Raw genomic sequence first — 26794 nt, 5'->3', positions numbered from 1 at the left:
GTTATTCCAGTAACTAGGACCTGAAAGTGTAGTTATAGGAGTGAGGGGGGGAGGTTTCCTGAGGGGTGGTGGGGAGGGGGCAGGGAAACAATAGGTTAGGTGCCTGTCAATCAAAGGAGGGATCCTTTTAGCAGAACAATAGGTTAAGGACCTGTCAATCAATAGGTTAAGTACCTGTCAATCAAAGGAGGACAATAGGTTAAGTACATGTCAATCAAAGGAGAACAATAGGTTTGCCCCTGAGTGCATACCTGCCCCTGATGTTGGCAACATGCACTAACAAGCTGCACCAGTTCTCTCTTTGTCCTTCTACTTATGTATATAACAGATGGAAATAATAATGTAAGAAGACATGACATTACCCTATTGTAAATACATGCATAGCCCAATTACCATTTTTTGGATGTCAAGGTCCCCTCATGGTCTAGGTCGAGTATAGGGTTCTGAAGTTGATTGACAACTGGGAAACAGTCAGCTGGATCCACATGTTGCCAAGGTTGTTTCAAGTACACTGCAGAAGTTTCATTGGGAACCCCTTATATATCCTCCATACAGTCCTGATCTCTCCCTGTGTGATTTCCATATTTTTGGAGCTCTGAAGGAAGACATTCATAGCTGTCGATTTGCCTGGGACGAAGAACTGTACTCCTGGGTATAATCGTGGTTCTATAGACAACTGCAAACATTGTTCTATCAAGTCATTCACCGTCTTGTCTCAGTGAGGGATAAATGTATTAACAGTTACTGCAGTTGCTTTTGAAATAATAAACAGTTTACTTACTTTTTTCACCTTTCTCGTTTTCATTTGACTGCCGCTTATAGCAACTGGAAGGAAATTGATGCCATTTGTCTGTCTAAACACCATATAACCACGGTCATAAAAGATGTTGATGCAAGTGGTTATAAGTTAACTAGATACTCATATACATCCAAAATTGATAAAGGACGAGCTGTCACATTCATAAAAAAGGAATATAAAAACAAAGGTTGAAATAAATAAAATTCTGTATAGATCAGGAAATGGAAACATGTGGTTGTGAAGTAGAATTGGAAATGTAATATTTGTGATTGTTACATTACACATGGATGGTACGTTCTAATACTGCATAATTCTGAATTTTTCATGAAACATATTGATTGTTTCTTGTATTGTCTGTCGGGCATAAAGAAGAGATTACTAATTTGTGGTGGTTTTAATGCAATTTGCTTGAAAGGATCTCACAGGATTAATAATCTACAATTGCTGTTAGGCACTTAATAATTTAGTATCAGTCACAAATTTTCCTGTCAGTGTTTCTTAAGATAGCACCACCCTTATAGATAATGTATTCAGTCAACAAGCAGACAAGTAAATGGAGTGTCAGATCACAATGCACATTAATAATATTACTCACCTTAGCTTCGTATATGCTTTACAACCGCCCTAAGAAATTAGTAAAGCTGAATAATGTTAAAACTAATGAAGATTTTATGAAAGTTTAAGAAATGTTGATTTTGGAAGGGGGGTGGGGGGTGAGTTAACTATGAGCCTAATGCTGGCTCAAAATTGACCACATTTCTTTAATGAGTTTGTATCAGTTTCTGAAATTAGTTTTTCTGTAAAAGATAATGCAGTATTATAATGGAAAGTCATAAAAGAAATCTTGAATTACTATAATTTATCAGAGTATCTTCACAATGAAAAAAGGAATGTACAAAATCGCAATAACAAGAAAAGACCTAAAGATGATTCTCGCGGTCGTGAAGAAATTACAATCTTCAAGGCCACGATTTAACGTGATATTCCTCCCATGCTTCTAGGGAAATTGTGTTAGTAAATTCAAGGTCATTATGTAACCTGATACGAATCATGTTTCGAGATAAGGTCCTCCGTTCTGCCGCTCATGCCTGTAGCTCAATTGCATTACACAAAATGGCGGGAAAATGAATGTCATCCATCCGCTATACCACTTCAATTTCACCTTCGGCCCATTGATGTAGGCCAATAGGTAGACTTAAAAACAAGCACGCTCCTCCCTCCTTTGTCTCTCTAGACCAACTGACTGAGTATAGTCATTCGAGGCCTGTACACTGAGTGGAACGATCGTCATGCAGCAGCAGAGCTGATCTACTTAAAAAATAATGGTAAATATTTTCTTAATTTACGATCCAAAATTATGCAACGCGTTTTGACAATACAGTGTGTGACTAAGAAACTGAGGGAAATTTTAAAGGGCACGTTGTAGTATTGGCTAAATTTCTACAATTTAATGACGCCATGACATTTTCTGTAAGCCTCACAACGTATGACTACCTGCCACTACTATTTACAATGTTTAAGGTAATCTGTTACATTTGTAAATGGTTTCCTCCCCATCTCAAGATCGTCAACTCACGAACATAGATACGAGACTTTTAATGTATAACAATTAGTGTATTATTTAAACAGATATATCATTTCTGTGTATGGAGTCTACATTATGTTATAAGGAAGTTGTCCTGCATTATTAATGTCTGACGGCATGAGTGTGTTAAAAATGATATTTTCTGTAAGAACTCCAACCTATGACCTCCTCCCATTGCTATTTACAATGTTGGAGTAATTTGAACATTTTTTTACCAGTTTTCTCCCTCTTTTCAAGATTGTCAACAAAAGACACATGTAAAGACGAGACTTCAAATGTCAAATAATTTCCACAGTGCGATATTTTAAACTGTTACTATGATATCCCACGTTAAACAGTTAGCCCAGTGTGATAACTTAACAAACTTATTGATATCCCCTATTCAGCCATTAGCACATAGCAACAAATATGCTCTAGCTACTTACCAAGCCTACGAGGATCGTTTCTTTGTGTGACGTCAGTAAGAGGTTGCAGGATGCCTTAGGGGAGTATGAGACTATAGGATTACATTAGGTTTAGAAATAACAGCAGGAAGACCAAGTACACACACACACATATGACATTGCTAAAGTTACAATTTCCCTCAACTCAACTGTGCTACTAACCACCATCACTGCCGGCATAAAAATGACTTCAAAGTAAGCTAACAATTACCTCACTAACAGGATTCTTTAGCTGAGCCAGACACTGTCAGTTAATAGTAGACTTGTAAATAACGGCGGGAAAATCCGAGTAGGAGCTTTTCTACAGACAAGTATTTCACGTCTAAAAAACACAAAAAAGGCTTTGCTAAATTGCACTGTAAACAATTTTGTCCACTTTTGCTGTTACCACCATCACTGGCACTGGATAGGAATGGTACCATATGTGCACACGGCCTTGTGCTGAAGTGCTACGTATTTCGCTACGGCGAATCTGTTGTGCACACCCAACGGGGCTTTCGTAAGCATTTCAAGATTCAGCTGCGATATCCAATCCCTGCTCATGGAACAGTACTGAAATTCGTAAGAAACTTCCGTGTTACTGCCAGTGCATCAAATCGAAAGTCAACTGCCCCCTGGAAAACTATCCGAACTCTCGAGAACATCGAGCGTATGCCTAGCCGTTTACTGGCGGGCTCTCGTCGTTCGTTATAAAAACGAGCCCAAACAACTAGCCGAGCAGTTTACAACAGTTAAAAGTTCGAATTCATGATAAAAATTCCAGAACTCCTTCAGCAGTTGCGAAAGACATGTTAAAAAACTGGGTGAAATGGCTCGAGTATTGTGAAGCCCCAAATGATCGTCATTTTTCCAGTGTAGTATTTCATAGCTGAACTTGAATAAACGATGTTCCTTGTGTAAAATGTTCAACTTCGTTTCACCGTTAGTTTGTGCGTTATTCTAATTGTCAAAATATTTTGAAACACCCCCGTAGTTAACAGCCTTTTCTCGGTCTTGGTTGCCTGGGAGGTGTATTTCTGCACCAATCAATTTTCATGTGGCCTTATTACTCCAGTAGACAAACCCCATAGAATGGTTAATGTCTGCTAGACACATTGGTTTCTTTAGATATTACTGCTCTCAGTACAGAATTTCGATGCATGGTGTATCACTTTCACAAGCTTCTGTGCTGAGAAAAAAAAAAAAAAAAAAAAAAAAAACTTCTCCATCTTTAATATAGCACTTACGTATAATATCTATGTCGTCTGTGTTGGAGTCTGCATTAACAAAGTTCGTCTATATTTTGTCTATCAGTCCCCTTTTTTTAGTACAGTAGCTACAATTTGCGTTATGTACGACTGTCAGTTTTCTGTTTTATTAGAGTGCTGTTGTGTGGTACTGCCTCCTGCCATAAACAAAATGTTCCATAAAAACTACGGCCTTCTACTGCATATACTCATATACCCCCAACTTTCGTCCTCCCGTTTCTGAAATTGAATTTTCTTTCGACAAATAGTAAGGTGCTAATAGCAATGAAATTGTAAACTTTGGATGGAATGTATATTGCAAAGATAGGTTGAACACTGGTGGTGGAGCCGACCAGTGTGGTCGAGCGGTTCTAGGCGCTTCAGTCTGGAACCGCGCCACCGCTACTGTCGCAGGTTCGAATCCTGCATCGGGCATGGATGTGTGTGATGTCCTTAGGTTAGTTAGGTTTAAGTAGTTCTAAGTTCTAGGTGACTGACCTCAGATGTTAAGTCCCATAGTGCTCAGAGCCATTTGAACCATTTGAATTGGTGGTGGAAGCGTGTTATTACTATGAAAAATGCGGTAATATCTAATGAGATCAGTGCAGAATCCAAATGCGGAATATTCTGGCTAAAGACAATTGTTAAAAGTGGATTAAACATGGTCATTGGGCGCTTTTATAGACCCCATGCCTCAGGGGCAGTAGTGACGGAAGAATTGAAACCTGGAGAATACCTTGTGTAAATATCTAGGTTTTGTCACAGTTTTAGGTGGAGATTTCAACTCACCAGCTATAGACTTGGAGACTCAAGTAGTAGGGCACGGAATTATGTGAAATTGTTCTAAACACATTATCTGAAAATTACCTTGAGCAGAACCAATTCCTGGAGGCAACACCTTAGGTCCGCTACTGACAAACAGACCCGAACTTTTCAACTCAATTAGTGTAGAACAGAGAATCGGTGATCATACCGTAAGTAGGAATACAAAGAAAGGCAGGAAGATATTCCTGTTTAGCAAGAGCAAGAAGTAAGAGATTTTAGGTTACCTGAGCAGTCAGCATGAAAATTACTTCTCAAACACAAACAATGTTGAGTATCAATTGACAAAAAGTTCGAAAGAATCGTACAATAAGTTTTAGACAGGTATGTACAGAGCGAAGTTGTGAGGGATGGAAAAGACCCTCTATAGTTTGACAGCCGAGGTAGAAAGCTGATACGAAAGCAAAGAGAGCTTCACTGTTGAATTTAAACGTATCCGGTGCCACATAGACAGACGAAAACTAAACGAAGTCGGAATTAGCGTATGTAGGGCTATGCGTGAAGCGTTCAACAAATTCGAAAGTAACATTCTATCTATCGACTTCACAGGAAATCCTAGGAAGTTTTGGTCTTACTTTAAATCAGTAAACGGATGAAGCCATCTGTCCAGACACTCGATGACCTTAATGGCTCAGAAACGGAGGAGGAGACAGAAAAGACTGAAATACTAAACGTCTTTCTTCAAAACTATTTCACAAAGGAAGATCACACTGTAATCTCTCCTTTAATTAGTCGCACGAACGATAACATGACAGATATCAAAGTAAGTGTCCGTGGGGGCAAAGGTCACTGGATCCGATGGGATACCAATCAGATTCTACAAAGAGTGTGCCAAAGAACTTGCACCATTTCTAGCGGCAGTGTGGCGTAGTTTCGAAAAAAAGCATGGATCATTCCCGTTTTCGTGAAGGGTTGTCGAACAGACGCACAGACCCATAGGTCTATATCTCAGATGTGACTGTGTTATATAATTTCGACACAAGTTTTGTGGTTGTGCATTATGACATTTCTAGAGACCGAAACTCTCCTCTGTAGGAGTCAACCAGGCTTCCATACTCAAGGATCGTGTGAAATCCAGCTCGCCGTGTTCGTCCAAAAGACCCACAAAGCAGCAGGTACTGGCGCCCAGGTAGATGGCGTCTTCCTTGAGTTCTGTAGCATGCGATACAGTTCCGCATTACCGCTTAATGATTGAGGTACGAGAGTACAGAATATCAGACCAAATATGTGATTGGACTGAAGAGTTTCTAACAAACAGAGCGCAGCATGTCATTCTTAAGGAGAGAAGCCTTCAGACTTTTCACAATTTATATAAATGGCCTAGTAGACAACGTCCGAAGTTTCCAGGTCATGCCTTCCTTGGAGCTAATTGATGGTATCATCGAACACCTTCGAAATTTAACAACTCCCACCAGTTATGGAAGTAATTGGTTGGAGACTGGCCTTTCCTTTAATCTCCACGTAGTTGAGCAAGTTTTCTTAAGGCTAAATTACTCTTATTGAAAAACATAACTGCTCTTTTGACCGCATCAACTGTTTTCTCTGTTGTCTTTTATATTGCATCTTGCACAATGCGATTTAAAAATGTGCAAAATGCGAAATTTATGGAAGATCCAAAAATATGGCAACAGGCTTCATGTTTGAAGTATTATTCATTATTATCACAGTAATTTTAAGCTTGGCATTATATTTCGTCATAAAAGCTATCAGTCAATTAAGAATAGTTTCTGCAGTGTGTCTTACTTCAGATTGTATTCCCTTTAAAATGTATGATTTTAACTGAATCTTGTCTTCTACAAAATGCGCCGTAAGTGCATACAGTCTAATATTATTTATGGTTGTCTACTCGTCGTTGGCCATCAGTGACAAGTCTACTATTGTCATTAATAATAAACAATGATTATACTGCCATGAAACGTAACACAGTCATATAACAACGTTATTTTTAACCTATTTCTGTGATACAACATCAAATCTTGTAAGTATATGAATGTTAAACTGCAAAAATTGGTTATGCATAATGTTGATCTCATACCAGGTGTGGCTACAAAATAACGAGACTGATGCTGTCACAGATTAAATACGCATGCGCCAGAGATGAACAACCAATAGCTGTGAAGCGTGAAGCCTATTCAAAAGAATGCTGTGTCTCTGTTGTTTGTAGACAAATCATTGTGACAGTGGCCTTCATTTGTGTAAGAGCTCTTTATTTTGTTTTGCCAGAAAAATGATAAGTGTAATAACAGAGCAACGAATTGCCTTGACGTTTCACATGAAACTATGAAAACCTGCTACTGAAACCTATATTTTACCAAAGAAGTGTACGACGAAGACTGCTCATCACGTACGAGAGTTTTTTAGTCGTTCAAGCGTTTCCTATTCGGCCGACAAGACACTGAAGATGACTCACGCCCGGAATGTCCTTCAACATAAAAAATGGATGAAAGTATCGAAAAAGTAAGTAATCTGATTCGATGTGAACTTCTGTTGGGTATTCGATCGATTGCTGAAAGTGTAGGAATTGACAAAGAAAGCGTAAGGTAAATTTTACATTCCCAATTTAACATGAGGAAAGTGTGCGAAATTGGTGCACAGAATTCTCATAACCGAACAAAAAGAACCTCGTGACATTGTTTGTACTGACACTTTGAACACCGCTGAAAAGATACTAATTTCTTGGAAAGAGTGGCAACATGTGACGAATGTTTTTCTCTTATGATCCAGAAATGTAGCGCCAGTTTATGCAATGGAAGGGCCCAACTTCACCGAAAGCGAAAAAAAGCTCGAGTGAGCAAATTAAGATTCAAAGTGACGGTGATTTTTTTTATTGGTAAACATGGAATCGTGAATCTTCACGCCATTTCTGAAGGTCAGACTATTAATCAACATTACTACCGTGAGGATTTTGTTCAACTCCGTGAGAAAATAAGAAAAAAACGATCTGAATTTTGGAAGAGCAGGGGAGGAGTTCTGGATTAAGGCAATGCAGTAGTTGATACTGCATTGTCTGGTAAGAGGTTTCTACTGAAGTACAGCATCCCATTGTTAGTCTATCCAACTTATTCGCCTGACCTAGCACCATGTGACATTTATTATCTATCTCCCAAGGTCAAATCTGGGTTAAAAGGAACAATAACCAACTTCTACAAAAGACTGTGCAACGTATAAATGATGCCAACGGTATCACGGTTCTTGCGGATGAAACTGCTAACATTACTGGAATAGTGCAACTCTATCGTTGTGCCTGTTACATTTTCCTGGACTCAAGATTCGTGAAGATTTCCTGCAATTTGTGCCAGTGTTTGATTTGACTAGCAAAGGATTAGCTGGATCTATAATAACTTGGTAAAATTTGGTCTTGATGTGTCACTTTTATGAGGACAGGGCTATGACGGTGCTACAGCCATATCAGGAAAAGCCTGTGGGGATCGTGCATTCATACAACAGGACTACCCTCCAGCTGTATATTCCCACTGTACAGCTAGTAATTTCAAATTGGTAGTCACCCACGGTCTAGGGCAGTTTGGCTTTAGAAGCCACACTGTGCAGATGTGTGCTGTGTTTCCGCCTGCAACACGCACAGACTGCTTTTGTTTACTTTGCTTGCTTGTGAGCAGAAGCGTGGCCAGTCGCTTCAGAAAAGCAACACTTCAATTCGTCTTTAAAAATGAATATACACGACCAAAAGCTCTGGAAGCAGAATGCTTCCTCCATAATGAGGCGAAGACCCACTCTAGGTGTGGCAAGGAGGGTCATCTCTGTTCCAAATGCCTGTAACGGCGCATCATTCAACTGCCGTCTGCCGAGACACCTACCTACCTATCACCCACGTGGCGGCCCTCACTTTGCCACTCACCAGTCGGTGACCAAACTGAACCACTGTCACAAGTGACACAATCTTCTGTGGCGTCCGATGGAATGGAGGTGCTGCATCCCTCCGTCCTCCTACCACATCGACTCGTGCTGACACCATACTGGACACTTCAATGGAACTTCAACATTCATCGTTCCTATGACAGCTTTTGTGTTGAAAAGTTGGAACTCCCTCCCAACGTCCGAGAATAAAGGTCATGTGCACGGGCAGTGCTCACCAAACAAGCACAAGCGGTGGCGTCATATAACCACTGACCAGGACGACTTGTCTCCCATCCGTGATTCAGTGACCGATCAATCTGATGACACCTCGCTTGTGGTTTATCAAGATGAAAAGGGCCATGATGTTATTTTTGGCAGACGGACAAGCAGTGACAAGCGCGAAGCTTTCATAAACTGATGACCTGGGAAAGACTCTGCCCCATTGGCGGCTCGGCTGTTCTGCTGCCATCATCGGCAGTGTTTGCGTCGGATCATATGGATACATCTCAGTCGTCGACGACATTGGCATGGAGCAGCAACGTCGAGGAAGCACGGAACCCTACTCAGGTGAGCCCGGCACCCGCGACAGAGCAATAAATGCATGACAGTGGCAGTGGTTTCCAGGGACACCAGGCAAGCGACGTTACCAGCTGCTCACCTTCTGTTGCTTACTGGCGGAATTCCTACACGTGTAGGTTCAAACATACGAACAGGCTACGATTAAAATCAACAACATTAGTACTCAGGTGAAGATCTACCTTCTGTGGGAAATGATTTGGGATTCAGACACTGATGTCACACTAATTCAGGAGGTGCACTTAGCCACCCTGCCAGATGTGGCCAGTTACGCCTCTTCTGGTGATGACCTTGGACACAGTGTAGACACGTATGTTTGTGAGGGGGATATTAGTTGAGGTCATACACTTGCCATCCGCGAGGGTATGGTACATACCATGATGGGCACCTGCATTGTAAATGTGTATGGCCCGTCTGACTCTGGGCACATAAGGGACAGAGCTTGAGATTACTTCCCTCTTTCTTGGCTGCAACAAACACTGCCTGCTTGGAAGTGACTTCAGTTATGTTTTACATCAGATGAACTAACAACCACACTTCAGCCCTTGCCGGGAACTGCGCTTTGTCATCCACGACCTTTCCCTTTGTGACGAATGGGAAATTCGCAATGGCTATGCACAAGGCTATACATATCAGATGGGCCACTCTGTTAGTCACCAGGATTGGATTTACATCTCCCAGAGGCTTGTCGATGCTACCCAAGATGCAAAACGTTGACCCTTGGCTTTATTGGACCCCTGCACATATGTCAGTACCTTCTTGCTCCCACAGCGGGTGATGTGGCACAGTCGTGTGCTGTGGAAATTAAACACCACATGCCTTACCAATCCTCCTGATTGTCAGCAGCATATAGTGGAGGTTTGGACGGCATACGAATGCCAGCATCTAGCATATGTGACGATGGTGACTTGGTGACTGGAATGCACCTAGCCTGCCATATGACAAGTCTTGATGCAGTTTGGCAGTGAAGTGTCTGCACGGAACTGCCCTACAACAGATTTCAACTTCACTGTCCTTTGTGACTTTAATATGCAACCACCCTCTCCAACCTTTCAGATGGATTGCAACAGGATCAAGGCTCACATAATTGTGCTGACCTGTCGCAGATTTCAGGGAGTGATCGTGAGGATTTGCCATCAAGATACAGCATGTCAGGAAGACCCCTCAATGCATCACATTGTGATTTACAGGGAGCACCATTGGCAACAATTGGTCTTAGGACTCGTCACTCCTGCAGGGCATCGAGCCACTAACCAGGCAGATATCTTGGCTGGCTTTGTGGAACACTTCTGCCACATCTACCAGTATGAGCAACATGAAGTTCATGGTTTCGAGTCAGTTCTGCCACACATCACTTGCACCATCTCAGGCATCAATGCAGAAACCCTGTTGGAGGACATTACATGTGATTACGTCAAGGATGCGAAAGCAAAGGGTGCTCCAAACAAGTCGCCTGGTGTGGATGGTCTCACTGTGAAATTTTACGTCTTTCCAAGATCTGGTGGCGCCAAGGCTGACTGTGATGTTCCACAAACTGTTGATGACAGTCGCCATGGTTATGCCGTCATTTGACAAAGGCATTATCACCCCAATTAACAAGCATCATAGGAGAATATAGTTGCCCATTACCGCCCCCTAACCTTACTCAGTGCTGACTACAAGATATTTGCACGTATTTTGGCGACGTGATGCGTCGTATCCTTCTAACTATACTGTCCAAAGAACAAACAATGCCGAGTGGATCTGTCAGTACCTAAGGCAGCTTTAGTGGCCACTGATTTTGACAGTGTTTTTGATTGGATGTGGCATGGCTACCTCTTCACTGTCATGGAGTAGACAGGCTTCCTGGCCCCCTTCACTGATGCCCTACAAAGTCTCATTGCTAGCACAGGATCCCTTGTCCAGGTTAATGGTCCTTTCATCAGACCAGTACTGACCAGCAGTTCCTTACATCAGGGACGCACACTACTGATGCTCCTCTATGCTCTCGCCCTGGAGCAACTTATTGGGAGTCTCATGATACACTTGTCAGGATTCATCCTGCGTCAAAACAAATTCTGATGCTGTGCTTATGCAAACGACCTGTTCCTCCTGACACGGTCACCAGAAGATACCACAGGTGTACTTGATCTGATCTCTAGGTTCAGGATGTGTCAAGCAGTGCTTTGAGTGAAGCCAAATCTATGGTGATTCCAATTAGCTGTGTGCTCACTTGAGAAGAATTGGCACCTCTACCTTGTGTCCAGAGCTTCCGATACCTTGGCATCGTCTTTACATCCACCACCTGTTGCACTACAGAGGTCAACTTCCAGCGCATCCCCCAAGTCACCTGCATGACCCTTCAGCAACTTTACCTACATTGCCTTGATGCTTTGCAAAATATGGAGTATCTGAATGTGAATGTAGTTTCCTCGCTGGTGCACATAGCACAGAGTCTTTCAATGTTGCTGGCGACTGATCACAGCCTCCAGATCGCGTTGGGCTACTTCGTGATGTCTGGTAACATTTTTGAGGTCAAATATGATACACTCACCCTTCCCTGCAAAGCTAGGGGACATGGACTCACCAACATCTGGTGTCACTTGGTGTCCTTATATCTGAACACCATGAACAAAAGTGGTCAGGCACAGGGAACTCACTCGTGGAACAACTCTTGGATATTTACATGCCAGCCTCCACCTCCCTGCCGGTGTCAGAAGGACATGTTGCACCTCTATTTGCGCATCTGTCTATATTTTTTGTGGACCTTAGCTATGCCCGCACTGTCCTCCCATGTACATGCCCCCCCCCCCCCCCTTCATCCAAGGAATTTCTATATACATTCAATTACTGCATCACGTATCTTGCAACAACGTTGAGATCAAGTATCCATTAACGATATGGATGCAACTTTCATCAACTGTAGCTCCCAACATCAGTCCAAGCGACGTGGTATCACATGGCCTGTGGAAAATTCGCCGCTAACCAGCATTTATATGCAACTGGTTTAATGGACAATCCTTTATGCTCCACCTGTCATTCAGTGGACGATGACGCCCATCGCCTGACCTGCGCTAGTGTCAGTGAAGTCTGGACACTGGGGCTGCAAATGATCACCTGTTTCATCCACGCCCCTCCATTGTGGTTGAATCGTACGAAGGACATCGCCTGCCTTTATGAAGTCAGGGACAAATCGCGACTTGGTCCTTGCACCCTTCTACAAAATAAGCATGCGGTAATTGAACGATGTTCACGCTACCGCACCTGTTTCGCTACTTACAGGACATCAAAAGCAGACTAGCATTGGCAAAAAGGGTATTCTTGTCGAAGAGAAGACTACTAGTAGCAAACATAAGCCTTAATTTGTGGAAGAAAGTTCTGAGAATGTATGTTTGAGGGCACAGCATTGTATGGTAGTGAAACATGGACTGTTGGGAAACTGGAATAGAAGGAGGGAATCGAAGAGTTTGAGAGATGGTGCTACAGAAGAATGTTGAAAATTATGTGCACTGATAGGGCAAGGAATGACGAGGGTCTGTGCAGAATCGGAGAGGAAAGTAATATATGCAGTACGCTGACAAGAAAGGGGGGACAGGATAATAGGACATCTGTTAAGACATAACTTCAATGGTACTACAGGGAGATGTAGAGGAAGACAAAGATTGGAATACATCTAACAAATAGTTGAGGACGTTTGTTACAAACGTTATTCTGAGAGCAAAAGATTGGCACAGGAGAGGAATTCGTGGCAGGTTGCATAGAACCAAATAGGAGACTGAAGATACAAAATAAAAAGGTCACCAACACATGCAACACTCTACAGCTTAATACATGCTGTGTCCTGCATCACAGGACTAGAATGTTAAACTCATTTTTGGCTCATGGTGGTGTGCTAAGAGCAGAGTTCGAGGGTTTTTTTTTTTTTTTTAAACCCACAGAAGCAGTGTATGACTACAGTTATGTACACAGCCATACATTTTGTTTTACTATCAATACTTTGAATCTGGTGACGGGTGCTAAACCAACATTAACACATTTCGATCCATTGACTCACACAGAAAACTGGACATCACAACTAAGCTGCTCCAACAACACACAGGATGAGTGAAATAAAAGACAAAGCCGGTGTTTTTCATTTCCAAAAATGTGGAAGACATCACAGCATATGGAAACTGGAAGAGTTCATGGCATTGTGGAGCACTTCCAAACAGCTGTTCGAAGGTGTGACCTCTACATTTAATTTCATCTTCTACAGCGACAGGGTAGCAGATGTCTTGGTGATCCTTTTTCGAAGAGACCAAGAGCATTGATTCGTTATATTTGGGTACATATTACACCCAGATATATTATCACTGTTTTGGTGTCCTAGATGGTGGTCATCCTGAGCTCCAAATCTTTGGACACTAGGTCTTTTATTTTTATGGCTTACAATGCATAACTGCACGTGGAACAAGGGGGTATTCTACGGGAATTACACACAAGAGACATGGATAGTATGCACCATCAGTTGTCAATCCCACTTGTGGAGGAATGGAATGATTTTCATACACCTGGGTGAGTATGTAAGTACCCTCGTTCCTCCACTTGACGTATTTTCATCAGTTTTACGTATTTTCCATCAATTTTCGTAACTTAACCAGATTTTCCATAATTTCAACGCGTTTTACCTGATTACTCGAGGTTCAAGCCACCACTCTCGACGAATTGTCACGCCATATAGGAAAAAAACGAATATTTCCTTGCTTTCAGTTACCTAGTTTCAAATATTTTTCTAGGTCATCCAACTACCCGCTACCCACATCCAAAATACATGTGTATAGATAATTGTAAATAGGGAAATTCTTGGAATTATTACTAGGTTAGTAAAGAAGACCAACAAATATTCTTGTAAAAATGTTATTAATTTCTACATACAACCTCTACAAAAAAGTTCAGTGAATAGTCCTGAACCATTACCATAGATGAACTATGAACTACAGTTACCTTACTATGCTTCTGCGATACATGTCCTGGAAATCTTGCACGAAGTCTTCCTTTGGGATGGTGTTCAAAAGCCGCGTCATGCGTCGTTGGATGTCAGGAATATCGTCAAATCTCTTTTCTTTCAAAGCGAGTTTGAATCAAGAGAATAGGAAGAAGCCTGGACGATTGAGATCCGGCGAGTATAGTGGATGTTCAAGATGCACCGCCCCCTTTTTTTGCCAGGAACTGTTTGACGACATTGGCTGTGTATAGGTGAGCGTTATCTGAAAAAAAATCAAGAACTTTGTTGTGTGTACTGAGGTCGTATCCTGCACAGACGTTGCATGAAAGGGTCAAAATTTCAAAGTGCTGTGCAGCGTTCGACGTCGTTATCTCAGGTCCTCAGGTAGAAATTCCTTGTGGATAAAGCCTTGACCATTGGAAAAGGTGATGAGCATCGTTTTAATGCGTGATTTTTCGGCTCTGATCTTTTTCCTACGAGGTGATGCCGGAGAACGCCATTCCATGCTTTGCCGTTTCATTTCAAGGTCGTACCGGAGACAGCAGGTTTCATCCTCAATGACAATAAGGTTCAAGAAATTGGGTGTTGCATACACCGTTTCGACAAAATCCTGTGAAGCCTCTAAACGTGCCTGCTTCTGATCGTCAGTCAAGTGATGTGGCAGAAGACGACAACATGTCTTCCTCTCTCCTATCTCCTGGGTGAGGATTTGTCACACGGATTCACGGTTCATCTGCAGTTCATCCACTATCATGCGCACAGTTTATCGACGGTCGTTCGTGATTAATGTCCTCACTTTCTCAATATTTTCGTCAGCGACAGCAGTCGCCAGTCGTTTGCTCGGTGATTGTCACAAACACTTTCCCGACCTCCTCGAAAACGAGCGAACCTCTAGTATACACACTGCACGGACAGTGCTTGACACCATCAACATGTACCAACATTGATTGTGTTTCTTTCAGTGCCTTGACAAGCTTGAAAAAAAACTTTAAATTGATCCTTTGCTCGTTCATTGTCCTGTTCTCAGTTCAGAACCAACGATCTAAACAAACACTTCGTCCAACAGGTCTAACACGGAACACACACGATGCTCAACTGAACTACAGTGAGGGCAGGTTGTCAACACCAGCTGCTGCGCAGGTGCAGCGTTGTGAGTCGCCAGTGTTGCCCGATCGACCATTCTGACTTCATTCACCGAACTTTATTGCCAGAAGTTGTATACATTTACGCACAGAAAACAACACTTCCTATATTTTTGATTGATTTTGTTTTGATAACATCCACCTTAACTTTTATCTTATAATTTAAAACTACACTGGACTCTTCTGATTCTTTCTCCAGCCAGTAACCTGACAGGTACAAAGAAGGTATGTTCATTAATTCCAAAACATATCAAATTTTTTTCATGTAAACTATGTATTTTGTGGCTTTAGCAATTAGCTCTGTTCCTTCCAGCACTCTTCTAGACGAGAGCATGCAGTGATTTTAATCTTGCCTATTATTTCCTTCATAATACTATTGTTGTGACACTCCACTTCTTCGTACTTGTACCTATCAGCTCTTCTACTACAAATTCTTGTGGAATTTTCGTATAGGACTTTATGTTTAAAGAACTTTTGCAAACGATTGGTAATTAAATGTTATTACGCCGTCGGTTTTAAGCTCCGCAAACGGTTGTTCTGTTGCTAAATGCACAATATCCAATCCAGCTCACTTAGAGACGATGTAACCACCCTTTTTAAGTAGATCCTGGTGAGAATGGAGCGCCGGCCAATGTGGCCGAGCGGTTTTAGGCGCCTCAGTCTGGAACCGCGCGACCGCTACGGTCGCAGGTTCGAATCCTGCCTCGGGCATGGATGTATGTGATGTCCTTAGGTTAGTTAGGTTTAAGTAGTTCTAAGTTCTAGAGGGCTAATGACCTCAGATGTTAAGTCCCATAGTGCTCAGAAGCATTTGAACCATTTTCGATAATTGAGCTTTATAAACAAGTTTTTCGAGACTCCAACATATGGCCACTTACCAGTGCTATTAACAGTGAATGCAGATATTTTACATTCGCCAATGGTAGCCAGATTTCACCACATACCGTATTTAAAGTAATGTGTAAGTCTCACCTGCGCATTTGCAATAGCTGTTTTCTGAGTTATGGGATACTTGACAACACATGGATGTGATGGGCACAGAGTACAGTGGAGCATACTGTAAATACTGCTTGTTAGAGTTTAAAACACTTAAACAGTTTTGTGCAGGATCAAACACAATATCCATTTTGTAGCTGTATATTGTAGCCTCCAGTCTAGTGATACCACACTGTTTAGCGGAGGCGGACGTAAATGTTTCTCATAATCGCTTGTCCGGACACTTTATAAAATCTATAAGATGGTTACCGACCACTTTGTTCACACCTGGACTTGTGATTTGACATATAAATTAGTTACATATCTTTACTCTATAGTTGGAGGGTCGTAGACGTTTAACAGTCTGTTCCAATTATAGTTGTCCACAATCACAATGCAGCTTCCCAGGCGATCTTCTTCCATGCAGAAGTCGTCGTTTGATGTTAGGTAGTCGCAAATCTCTATTTTATTAAAAATCCCGGCAAAATTTTGCGTTATGTCCAAATCCTTAACGAAATAGTCGTCTACTCGCTGATGTTGCAGTGTTTCAGGCATCTCATCCATTAGAACATCCATTTTAACGTCAGCTAATTCACTTTATATGGTAGAGCCAGAGGGTTTTTGTATTTATTCGAAATGGTTTCCGGTGCTTCCTTGTCGATTTTATCCAATATTCCTTTTGCTGTCACACTTTCGCTCCCATGTAGGAGAAATGGTAGCTTCACCTTGACACCATGTCATGCAGTGACGATGTCAGAGAATTTACTATGTAGGTACTTGTTAAACCAGCTGCACATCTCCTTCTTTAACATTACATCATGCCTTCTCTAATTGACCCTGACATTCCAATTGTTCACAGATTTAACCTACGATAATCTTATCGCAAAATGCTTCTGTAATAGGACTAAGCACATTTAAATTCTTCTTCCTAAGGAGTGCACTATCTTCGGTATAGTTTATGTTGACAATGTCAGAAACAAGATTGTCCAGGATGTAACTATAAACCTAAATGTTCGTCGATTGCTATTGTCCTCCTCCTAATAGCTGAGGCCCTGTGCCACCACTAGTCATTTCTTTTCCTATTCCACTCGCAAATAGAGTGAGGGAGAAAGAGACTGTCTATATGCCTCTGCCTCTTATGGTTGTGGTCTTTATGTGAAATGTATGTTGGCGGCAGTACAGTTCTTCTACAGTCAGCTTCAAATGTCGGTTCTGAATACTGTTACTTTAAAACTATATTGCGTTCCCTCCAGGGATTCCCAGTTGAGTTCTCGGAGTGTCTGCCCACTAATTTGGCGGGAGCCAATAGGAATGCTTCGACAGGGCTGTATTCTGAGGGAAACCTAGGTCTGCACTCTTATACACATTTGGGATGGGGCAGTGAGCAGACGGGTACTTTGCTATTGCTCACTGGGTCACCCTTCCCGGGATATTTCAAAAGCACATCTCAGAACGGAGGGATGAAGGGGCCCATATTGTTAAACATCTCGGTACTTACCCCAGTGACATTTAAGCGCCGAGTCCTTCTAAGAAGGATAGGACAACTTTTGCGAGTCGGGAATCATTAACAGCTGTTCCACACGGCGAACGGTGGCTTGTGGGCTGGGAGCGGTACAGTCCTGACGTGTTGACGGAGCTTCACAACCCAGTGGCCGGGCCGGGGTTGCTGCTGCTCACTTGCGACCGGGCGGCTGTGGAGGGATGCGGGCAGAGGCGTCGCAGGGATGGAGAAGAATATGAAACATCCTACCACCGCCATAGACCGGCAAGTCCCAGAAGGAAGAGTTCCGGAGTAGGATATCAGAATTCTAAGTGACTTACTTCCACCAGTATGACAAGGCAAACCAAGGGACAGAACGCCATTACCATCGGATATCTCCAGCTATTTGACGACGGTTGTCACCCATTTTGGCATCGGGGGAAGTAACTATTCAGCCTGTGGGAAGCCTCCAGAGATGTCACTGAACCATCTGTAGTGGTTACGTGATGAGTGTAATCCAACTGTATGAAAAAATTAGTCACCATCGAAAGGAACTCTCATGATCAAATTAATTAATTAGTCAATTAATTCGATATCAATGATGTGTCGTCGGGCGGCTGAAAGCGAGGACGATATCACCACGGATATGATTCACGAGTTGGAGTGGTAATCGGGCGTTTTTCCGTTACGGAGAGATCTTTTAATGGAATTTCAATCTCTCACCTACACAGGAAGAGACGACCATCGCAATAAAACCACCTATATTACTGAATTTATAAAGTGATACGTAGTATAAACCTGATATGTACAATTCCTCCGTGCTGCTACTTTAAGAGACTCTGCAGGTGATGGGACATTTGGTTACTTTAAGAGAGTTCGAAAGTGATGAAGCATCTGTGACAGAAGTAGAGTATGCTCTTAGCGCTCCATCATGAGCCAAAAATGACTTTAATATTCTAATCTTGTGATGCGGAACATGGCAGATGTTAAGCTTCTACTTGATGAGAGAATAGTTAGGGGAAATATAGCCCGTGCCATAGTGTTGTACAGGATTTTAACAACAAGTAACGATACTTTAGCGATGTGAAAACATGTGTATGGTCTGATTTCTTGAAAAATAGAACATACAAAAGGAAAGAATCTACATTTTGTGTGAGAAATTCTAGGTGTATTGATAAAACAAAATTCCCATTTCAAACTGGGTAAATTCGATTCTTTAAACTGGGAAATCTATGTCAGGGATGTAACTGCAGTTAGTACTATACATTGAGGTGGCACCTGCTTGTCTCGCATTGTGTCACGCCCAGCAGCAGGAGTGGTCACGAGGGCTGAGTGACCAGAAGCCATGGCTGAAGCCTGTAGTGAGTGGTATTACTAAGAGAAGTTCTGGCTGCCTGGCTCTTTGGTTTCACAATAGACTCATTATATGGACTAAGCTGGAGGTGACTTGTCAGTTTTTCGTCCTGAGATGCAGTGTTCAAGTAAGATAATGAGCAGTAGATTCATAAAAAATATCACACAATACATTCACCACGTTTCTGTTGGCTAGGATGCGACTTGCGACTCATAAATGAAGTGTATTTCATTCCCTAATGATGTAACTACGGGAATCCTGTATATAGGGGCAGGGATTTATAGCTGCAAGGGGACAGTACATCAGTTTTATAATATCATTACCCATCCTTATGTTCCTCCCAGCAGCAATTCACTTGTAGATCAGCAGGAGGCTATTTCCCTGCACTTCAGTGATAACTTACTGTCCTGTTATTATTACCCATCCTGCACACATATGCTATTGGCTACACCGGCTGGAGCAACTCTCGAGTGCTAGATTAATATCGAAAATATTCTCTCCACATCCAGCGGTTGACAAAACTGGGTAGAGCTACCGTCTAGTGCTCGAGCAATGGCAACTGCCCCTCCCCAACTCCCATGCTTCACAGCCACAGAAAAAAATTTGGATTTTCCCACCAGTAGGAGGGGGGAGTTAGATTGCACCAGTATTCTGGGTCAGTCATCTTGGATTCTGATGTTATAGACTGTATAAGTATTCCAAAGATGGTGAAATAAAGAGAGTACTCTACATTCTTCCACACCAGTAATACGCAAATTGAATCTATGTAAATAAAAAATATATTATTATTAATAATTATTATGACCACTGCAATATAATGTAATTAGCATTTGAATTTACTGCAAGGGACAGAGAAAAATTTACCAATTTTAACTTGAAATTTTGAATTTCCCACCAATAGGGGATGTGGAGGGGATAGGAGGAGAGGGTAGAGCCCCTCTGATGGGCTGGGGAATTCCCAGATGTGCAGGGGATAATTAAATCAATTGATATCAATTGATTGGGGTCAGCATCTCTTTCCCCAGAGGGGTTGGGGGGGGGGGGGTGGGGGGAAAGTTCTCAGAAGGACGAATTATCCCAAGAGTTCATGAATCAGCCCTCAGGGGGTCATATGCCACTTAACAGAACAATAGGTTCGGGGGAGGGGAAGAAGTGGTTTAATTGATCAATTTAATTCATTATCACATCAGTTTGATATAAAAAGTCTTCCAGAACAAGGGGGTCATAAATCAATTAACAGAACAACCACACAAACAAAATGGCCCAGGATCAGCTTTACCCTACTACTAGAACATTGTGCAAATAAGGATACCAGTGATGATGTTGAGGATTACTATAAAGTGTTTGCGTTCATATACTTTTTGAGTGTCTTCATTAGTTCACTGCAGGATCAGTTCTTGACACATTGTAAACTTTTTAACATTTTTGTCTTCAACAACCGAAAACTGGAGACATAGGTATCACTGATGGAGTTACGAGACTCCATTTATTTTATGTTTTAAATCCATTAGTCGCAGGTTTAACGATGACAACAGCTGAGTTTAAACGCTTCCACCAACGCATGAGTCGACTGGAGCAGTTGCCTCAAAACCCTGTGGAAAGTTTGTCTGCTGCGACCATCAGACCTAGCATAATATCGTTCGGTTTCTACAGCTCTTGGAAATTCTACTAGTGGCAACGGCTAGGAGTGAGCGCGGTTTCTCCACCCTCAAGAGAATGGACTACAACCAGCGAGGCACTGGTGATGGGCTTGCCATGAAGACAATTCACAGAGAAGAAAAAACTGACATGGCGAAACAAAGAGACCTCCATCTTTCTTCTGTACTTCAAATTTCTAGTGAATGGTTGAATCATTTGTTCCATTTACGTGTATTAAAGTATCAAGCGGATTTTATACACTTCAATGTGAATTAACATCGGCTAGACTATAAAAACAGGCAATTAATAGAATCAGTGCAGAAAATTTTCTTAGCAACTGGATTGTGGAAATATAAACTAATGACGCACTTTAACTGTCTTAATTTGGACATTAATTTAGTATGCATCCATAAAATTAATTTTCGATTTGAGCTGTTGTAAAATGACAGGCATAGCCTCCCCTTCAAAAGAAAAAAAAAAACTTAATTGTAAATACGTCACTGTTTGTTTTACGGATATTTATTAACAGGGAGAAGAAAATACAAATATATTAAATGCTCTGAGTAACCGGAAGTCACCCGTTGGGATTTTTTGTGACCTCTCAAAGGCTTTTGACTGTGTAAATCATGGAACACTTCTAGATAAGTTCAAGTACTGTGGTATGAATGGGACAGCGCTCAAGTGGTTTAAATGATACCTAACTGGAAGAGTGCAGAAAGTTGAAATAAGCAGTTCACATAATATGCAAAAAACTTGTGATTTCTCAAACTGGAGAACAATCAAGAATGGGGTGCGGCAAGGTTCGGTCTTGGGTCCTCTGCTTTTCTTAATATATGTTAATGACTTGCCATTCTATATTCACAAGATGCATAGCTGGTACTTTTTGCCGATGATACAAATATAGCTATCACACCCAACAGACAAGAATTAACTGTTTTTCAGAAAATCATTAAGTGGTTCTCTGCAAATAGCCTCTCACTAAACTTTGGCAAAACACAGTATATACAGTTCCACACAGTAAATTGAATGACACCATTAATAAATATAGACTTCGATCAGAAATCGGTAGCTAAGGTAGAATATTCAAAATTTCTAGGTGTATGCATTGATGAGGGGTTGAATTGGAAAAAACACACTGAAGATCTGCTGAAACGTTTGTGTTCAGCTACTTATGCTATTAGGGTCATTGCAAATTTTGGCGATATACATCTCAGTAAATTAGCTTACCACGCCTATTTTCATTCTCTGCTTTCGTATGGCATCATATTCTGGGGTAACTCACCATTGAGTAAAAGAGTGTTCATTGCACAAAAGCGTGTAATCACAATAATTGCTGGAGCTCATCCAAGATCATCCTGCAGACACTTATTTAAAGAGCTATAGATCTTCACTGTAGCCTCACAATATATATATTCACTTATGAAATTTGTTATTAACAATCTGTACGAATTCAAAAGTAATAGCAGTGTACGTGGCTACAACACTAGGAGAAAGGATGATCTTCACTACTCAAGGTTAAATCTAACTTTGGCTCAGAAGGGGGTAAATTATGCTGCCACAAAAGTCTTTGGTCACTTACCTAATAGCATCTAAAGTCAGATAGCCATATAACATTTACAAAGGAAATTAAAAGAATTTCTTAATTGCAACTCCTTCTACTCATTAGATGAATTTTTGGATACAGTAAGTGGGTAATTTCCCCAACCCCCACAAAAAAATTGAAAATATTAAGCGTCATGTAATATTTTGTGTAATGTAATATCTTGTATAGACACCTTTTATTAACCTGACACGTTCCACATCATTACGAAGTATCGTATTCATGATCTGTGGAACAAGTTCTAATCTAATCTCTAATCTAATATAATATAATCAAAGAATGAACAGCAATCCAGGAGCGACGGCACTGCTCTTGCCTGTGCTGACTGCTACAGGTACCATCAAGCATGCAGCGGTACTAAGTCGCTGCTGGTTTGCTGTTTGTTCTTACAGTGGACACATTTGACCTCGAATGCTCGGAACTGCACGAAACCATGTTTAGAATAACACCCGATAGTAAAAAAAGTGTCTGTGTCATTTCCATGCAAAACGTTGCATTCTACTGAAAGTGACATTTTAATAGAGAAAAACAAAGAAACAAAATATGAATATTATAGGGGCGAAATTATACGTAAATCATTACATTTTCAAGCAACAGTGACAAGAACCCTCTGCTTAGAGTAATTAAAATAGCGCAAAACACACATATCCTACACATCTGATAGCGCTTACATTAGTTCTCATAGTGCAAATTCGGGATTCCGACGATGTGATTAAACAAAGCGGAAGAAAACAATGTATACATATCACTAAAGCTATGTTCTTACATTTAAATTCGCTTCCGTATTCAAGCAGTCCAATATCAAAAGTCACACTAATTACACTTTCAAATAATAATATGGTTATATCACTATCATAAAATGGCTTTCGCCAAGCATACTGCAACATAGGTGTATACTTTGGTGCAGAAAATTAATTGTAAATCACAGAGTAAATGTTGATGGTGAAATAACGACCATATGTCTTCACTTTTAGTCTGACACATTGTAGTCTTACGAAATCAGCTATCCTTCTGATACAGAGCTCATATTGACAAAAGAAGTAAACACCAAGGGATCGGTAATACCTTCGTCCGGAAAACTTGATTCTGGAATGGAACAATGTGTGTGACCTGACCAGGAGCCACACAGAAATAGGCTCGTCTCCCATGTTACACGCTCACCAAGGACTGAACCTAGGAATCGTTTCATATGTTCTGTAGTCATTTTTACACTTTTACTTGCCACATGTGAATATTTTGTGGGCAAGTTGTTTCAAGTTTCTTTGAAATATTTGAGCCGAAATATTTTGGGCCGCAAGTGTCTTGTGCCTCTTGAAAACAGATATACAACTTGCTTGCTAGTTGCCTGTCGTTGGTAAAGTCACATTAATTGTGTAGCTGCAGATAGAGCTATGTAGAGATTGCACTAGCTGTAGTTTTGTATTCTCTGTGGGACACCACTGTTCCAAACATTTCCTTTCTCCACACCCTGCTCTGTCATATGCATGTTCACTTCCTCCACAAAATGTTGTCCCTTTTGACATATACTATTATTGTCTTCTGTGTCGCTACCTGCGACAAATGTGGTAAAATTCCTGCATGAAATGCTATATCCAGCCTTAAGATTGTCGGTAAAAGAAACTGAAACTTTGAAATTGTCCAGGACAACCATTTTAGGGACTTCTAGTGTCCACATTTGCAGATTCCAATAGTGAACTTAGAGCCACACGACTTTACTCTATCAAACTGTGGTATTACATGCTCTTTTATACACTCCTGGAAATGGAAAAAAGAACACATTGACACCGGTGTGTCAGACCCACCATACTTGCTCCGGACACTGCGAGAGGGCTGTACAAGCAATGATCACACGCACGGCACGGCGGACACACCAGGAACCGCGGTGTTGGCCGTCGAATGGCGCTAGCTGCGCAGCATTTGTGCACCGCCGCCGTCAGTGTCAGCCAGTTTGCCGTGGCATACGGAGCTCCATCGCAGTCTTTAACACTGGTAGCATGCCGCGACAGCGTGGACGTGAACCGTATGTGCAGTTGACGGACTTTGAGCGAGGGCGTATAGTGGGCATGCGGGAGGCCGGGTGGACGTACCGCCGAATTGCTCAACACGTGGGGCGTGAGGTCTCCACAGTACATCGATGTTGTCGCCAGTGGTCGGCGGAAGGTGCACGTGCCCGTCGACCTGGGACCGGACCGCAGCGACGCACGGATGCACGCCAAGACCGTAGGATCCTACGCAGTGCCGTAGGGGACCGCACCGCCACTTCCCAGCAAATTAGGGACACTGTTGCTCCTGGGGTATCGGCGAGGACCATTCGCAACCGTCTCCATGAAGCTGGGCTACGGTCCCGCACACCGTTAGGCCGTCTTCCGCTCACGCCCCAACATCGTGCAGCCCGCCTCCAGTGGTGTCGCGACAGGCGTGAATGGAGGCACGAATGGAGACGTGTCGTCTTCAGCGATGAGAGTCGCTTCTGCCTTGGTGCCAATGATGGTCGTATGCGTGTTTGGCGCCGTGCAGTTGAGCGCCACAATCAGGACTGCATACGACCGAGGCACACAGGGCCAACACCCGGCATCATGGTGTGGTGAGCGATCTCCTACACTGGCCGTACACCACTGGTGATCGTCGAGGGGACACTGAATAGTGCACGGTACATCCAAACCGTCATCGAACCCATCGTTCTACTATTCCTAGACCGGCAAGGGAACTTGTTGTTCCAACAGGACAATGCACGTCCGCATGTATCCCGTGCCACCCAACGTGCTCTAGAAGGTGTACGTCAACTACCCTGGCCAGCAAGATCTCCAGATCTGTCCCCCATTGAGCATGTTTGGGACTGGATGAAGCATCGTCTCACGCGGTCTGCACGTCCAGCACGAACGCTGGTCCAACTGAGGCGCCAGGTGGAAATGGCATGGCAAGCCGTTCCACAGCATCTCTACGATCGTCTCCATGGGAGAATAGCAGCCTGCATTGCTGCGAAAGGTGGATATACACTGTACTAGTGCCGACATTGTGCATGCTCTGTTGCCTGTGTCTATGTGCCTGTGGTTCTGTCAGTGTGATCATGTGATGTATCTGACCCCAGGAATGTGTCAATAAAGTTTCCCCTTCCTGGGACAATGAATTCACGGTGTTCTTATTTCAATTTCCAGGAGTGTAGTTTGTAATTGCGACAGTCTGTTTTCTTTGAAACGAGCTCCTGCTCGTCTTTTGCTGGACATATAATTTAGAATTAATTAATAATAGGGCAAAGTTCGTATAGGTGCACTTTTGATATAAACTTGATATCAAATTAATTGATTAATTAATTAAATTGTCAATTAATCACTCTCTCCCCCTCTGGTAAATCCCAAGCCGATCAGAGGGCCCTTCCCTCTCTCCAACTCTGGGAAATCGCCTTCACTGTCGACAATAGTGTGCTTCGTGATTCTGTTGTATCTTTGTATGGACAGCTCTCTCGTCTGTCGCGCCCAGCCTTCGTGGGACATGTCACAGCAGCCACATTGGACCACACACTGGTCAGATCTCCTCATAGGATCCAACGTAAATGTGTGATTTAGTTAATCATGTCTGATTCCAAACCGCAGACAACATTTCTGATATCAGTGGTCAGTCAGAAGTAGGATTTTGTACCATTTCTTATGACTCCAAGTTAGCACTGCGTTTTAAGCGACTTCTCACATAAGATCCTATGACCATAACAGAGTTGCTCTGAAAATTGTGGGTACATCTTGGAACCTCTGAGGACAGTTCATTTCGTATCTAATTCACCCTCCAGATGTAGTCTTAAGCTTTTAACGTAGCAAATGTAGTCAAACTCATCGCCACTTTTTATCTCTCTTATGCCATGTTATATGTAGTGTGGTTTAGTGTTCGTCGCGTGTTGTATATTTTGGTGTGTGCTGTGTATATGACCCTGCTCTGATATGCATGTAAACGTTCTGAATGTGGACATGGATGGTATCACAACATCCAGATGCAAAAACACTCGAAATCTGTGTCGCTGACATCTTCAAACGCTTCAGTATTTAGCGCAAATATCAACACACCAAAGGAATTCAGTAAAAGATACAGCCTTCATGAACTGCGGTTCCAATAGCAACACAGCATATTCAGACATTATGGCATATCCATCGTTCGTAGTGCTATCACACTACTGTAACCTCCAGGCGAGCAAAGACAGACAGAATATCAGTCTTTCACGTTACCTCGCCTCATGTCGAAAAAAAAAAAAGCTTTCTGCAAACCAAAACATACAGAAATGCTGACCTAGTGAGTCACCCCATTCAAAACGAGTCTGTGCTCACAGACCTGGATTTTCACATGTTACCGC

The sequence above is a fragment of the Schistocerca serialis genome, chromosome 2 (assembly GCF_023864345.2).
Source record: "Schistocerca serialis cubense isolate TAMUIC-IGC-003099 chromosome 2, iqSchSeri2.2, whole genome shotgun sequence".
NCBI lineage: Eukaryota > Metazoa > Arthropoda > Insecta > Orthoptera > Acrididae > Schistocerca > Schistocerca serialis.
This window is presented reverse-complemented; position numbering follows the sequence as displayed.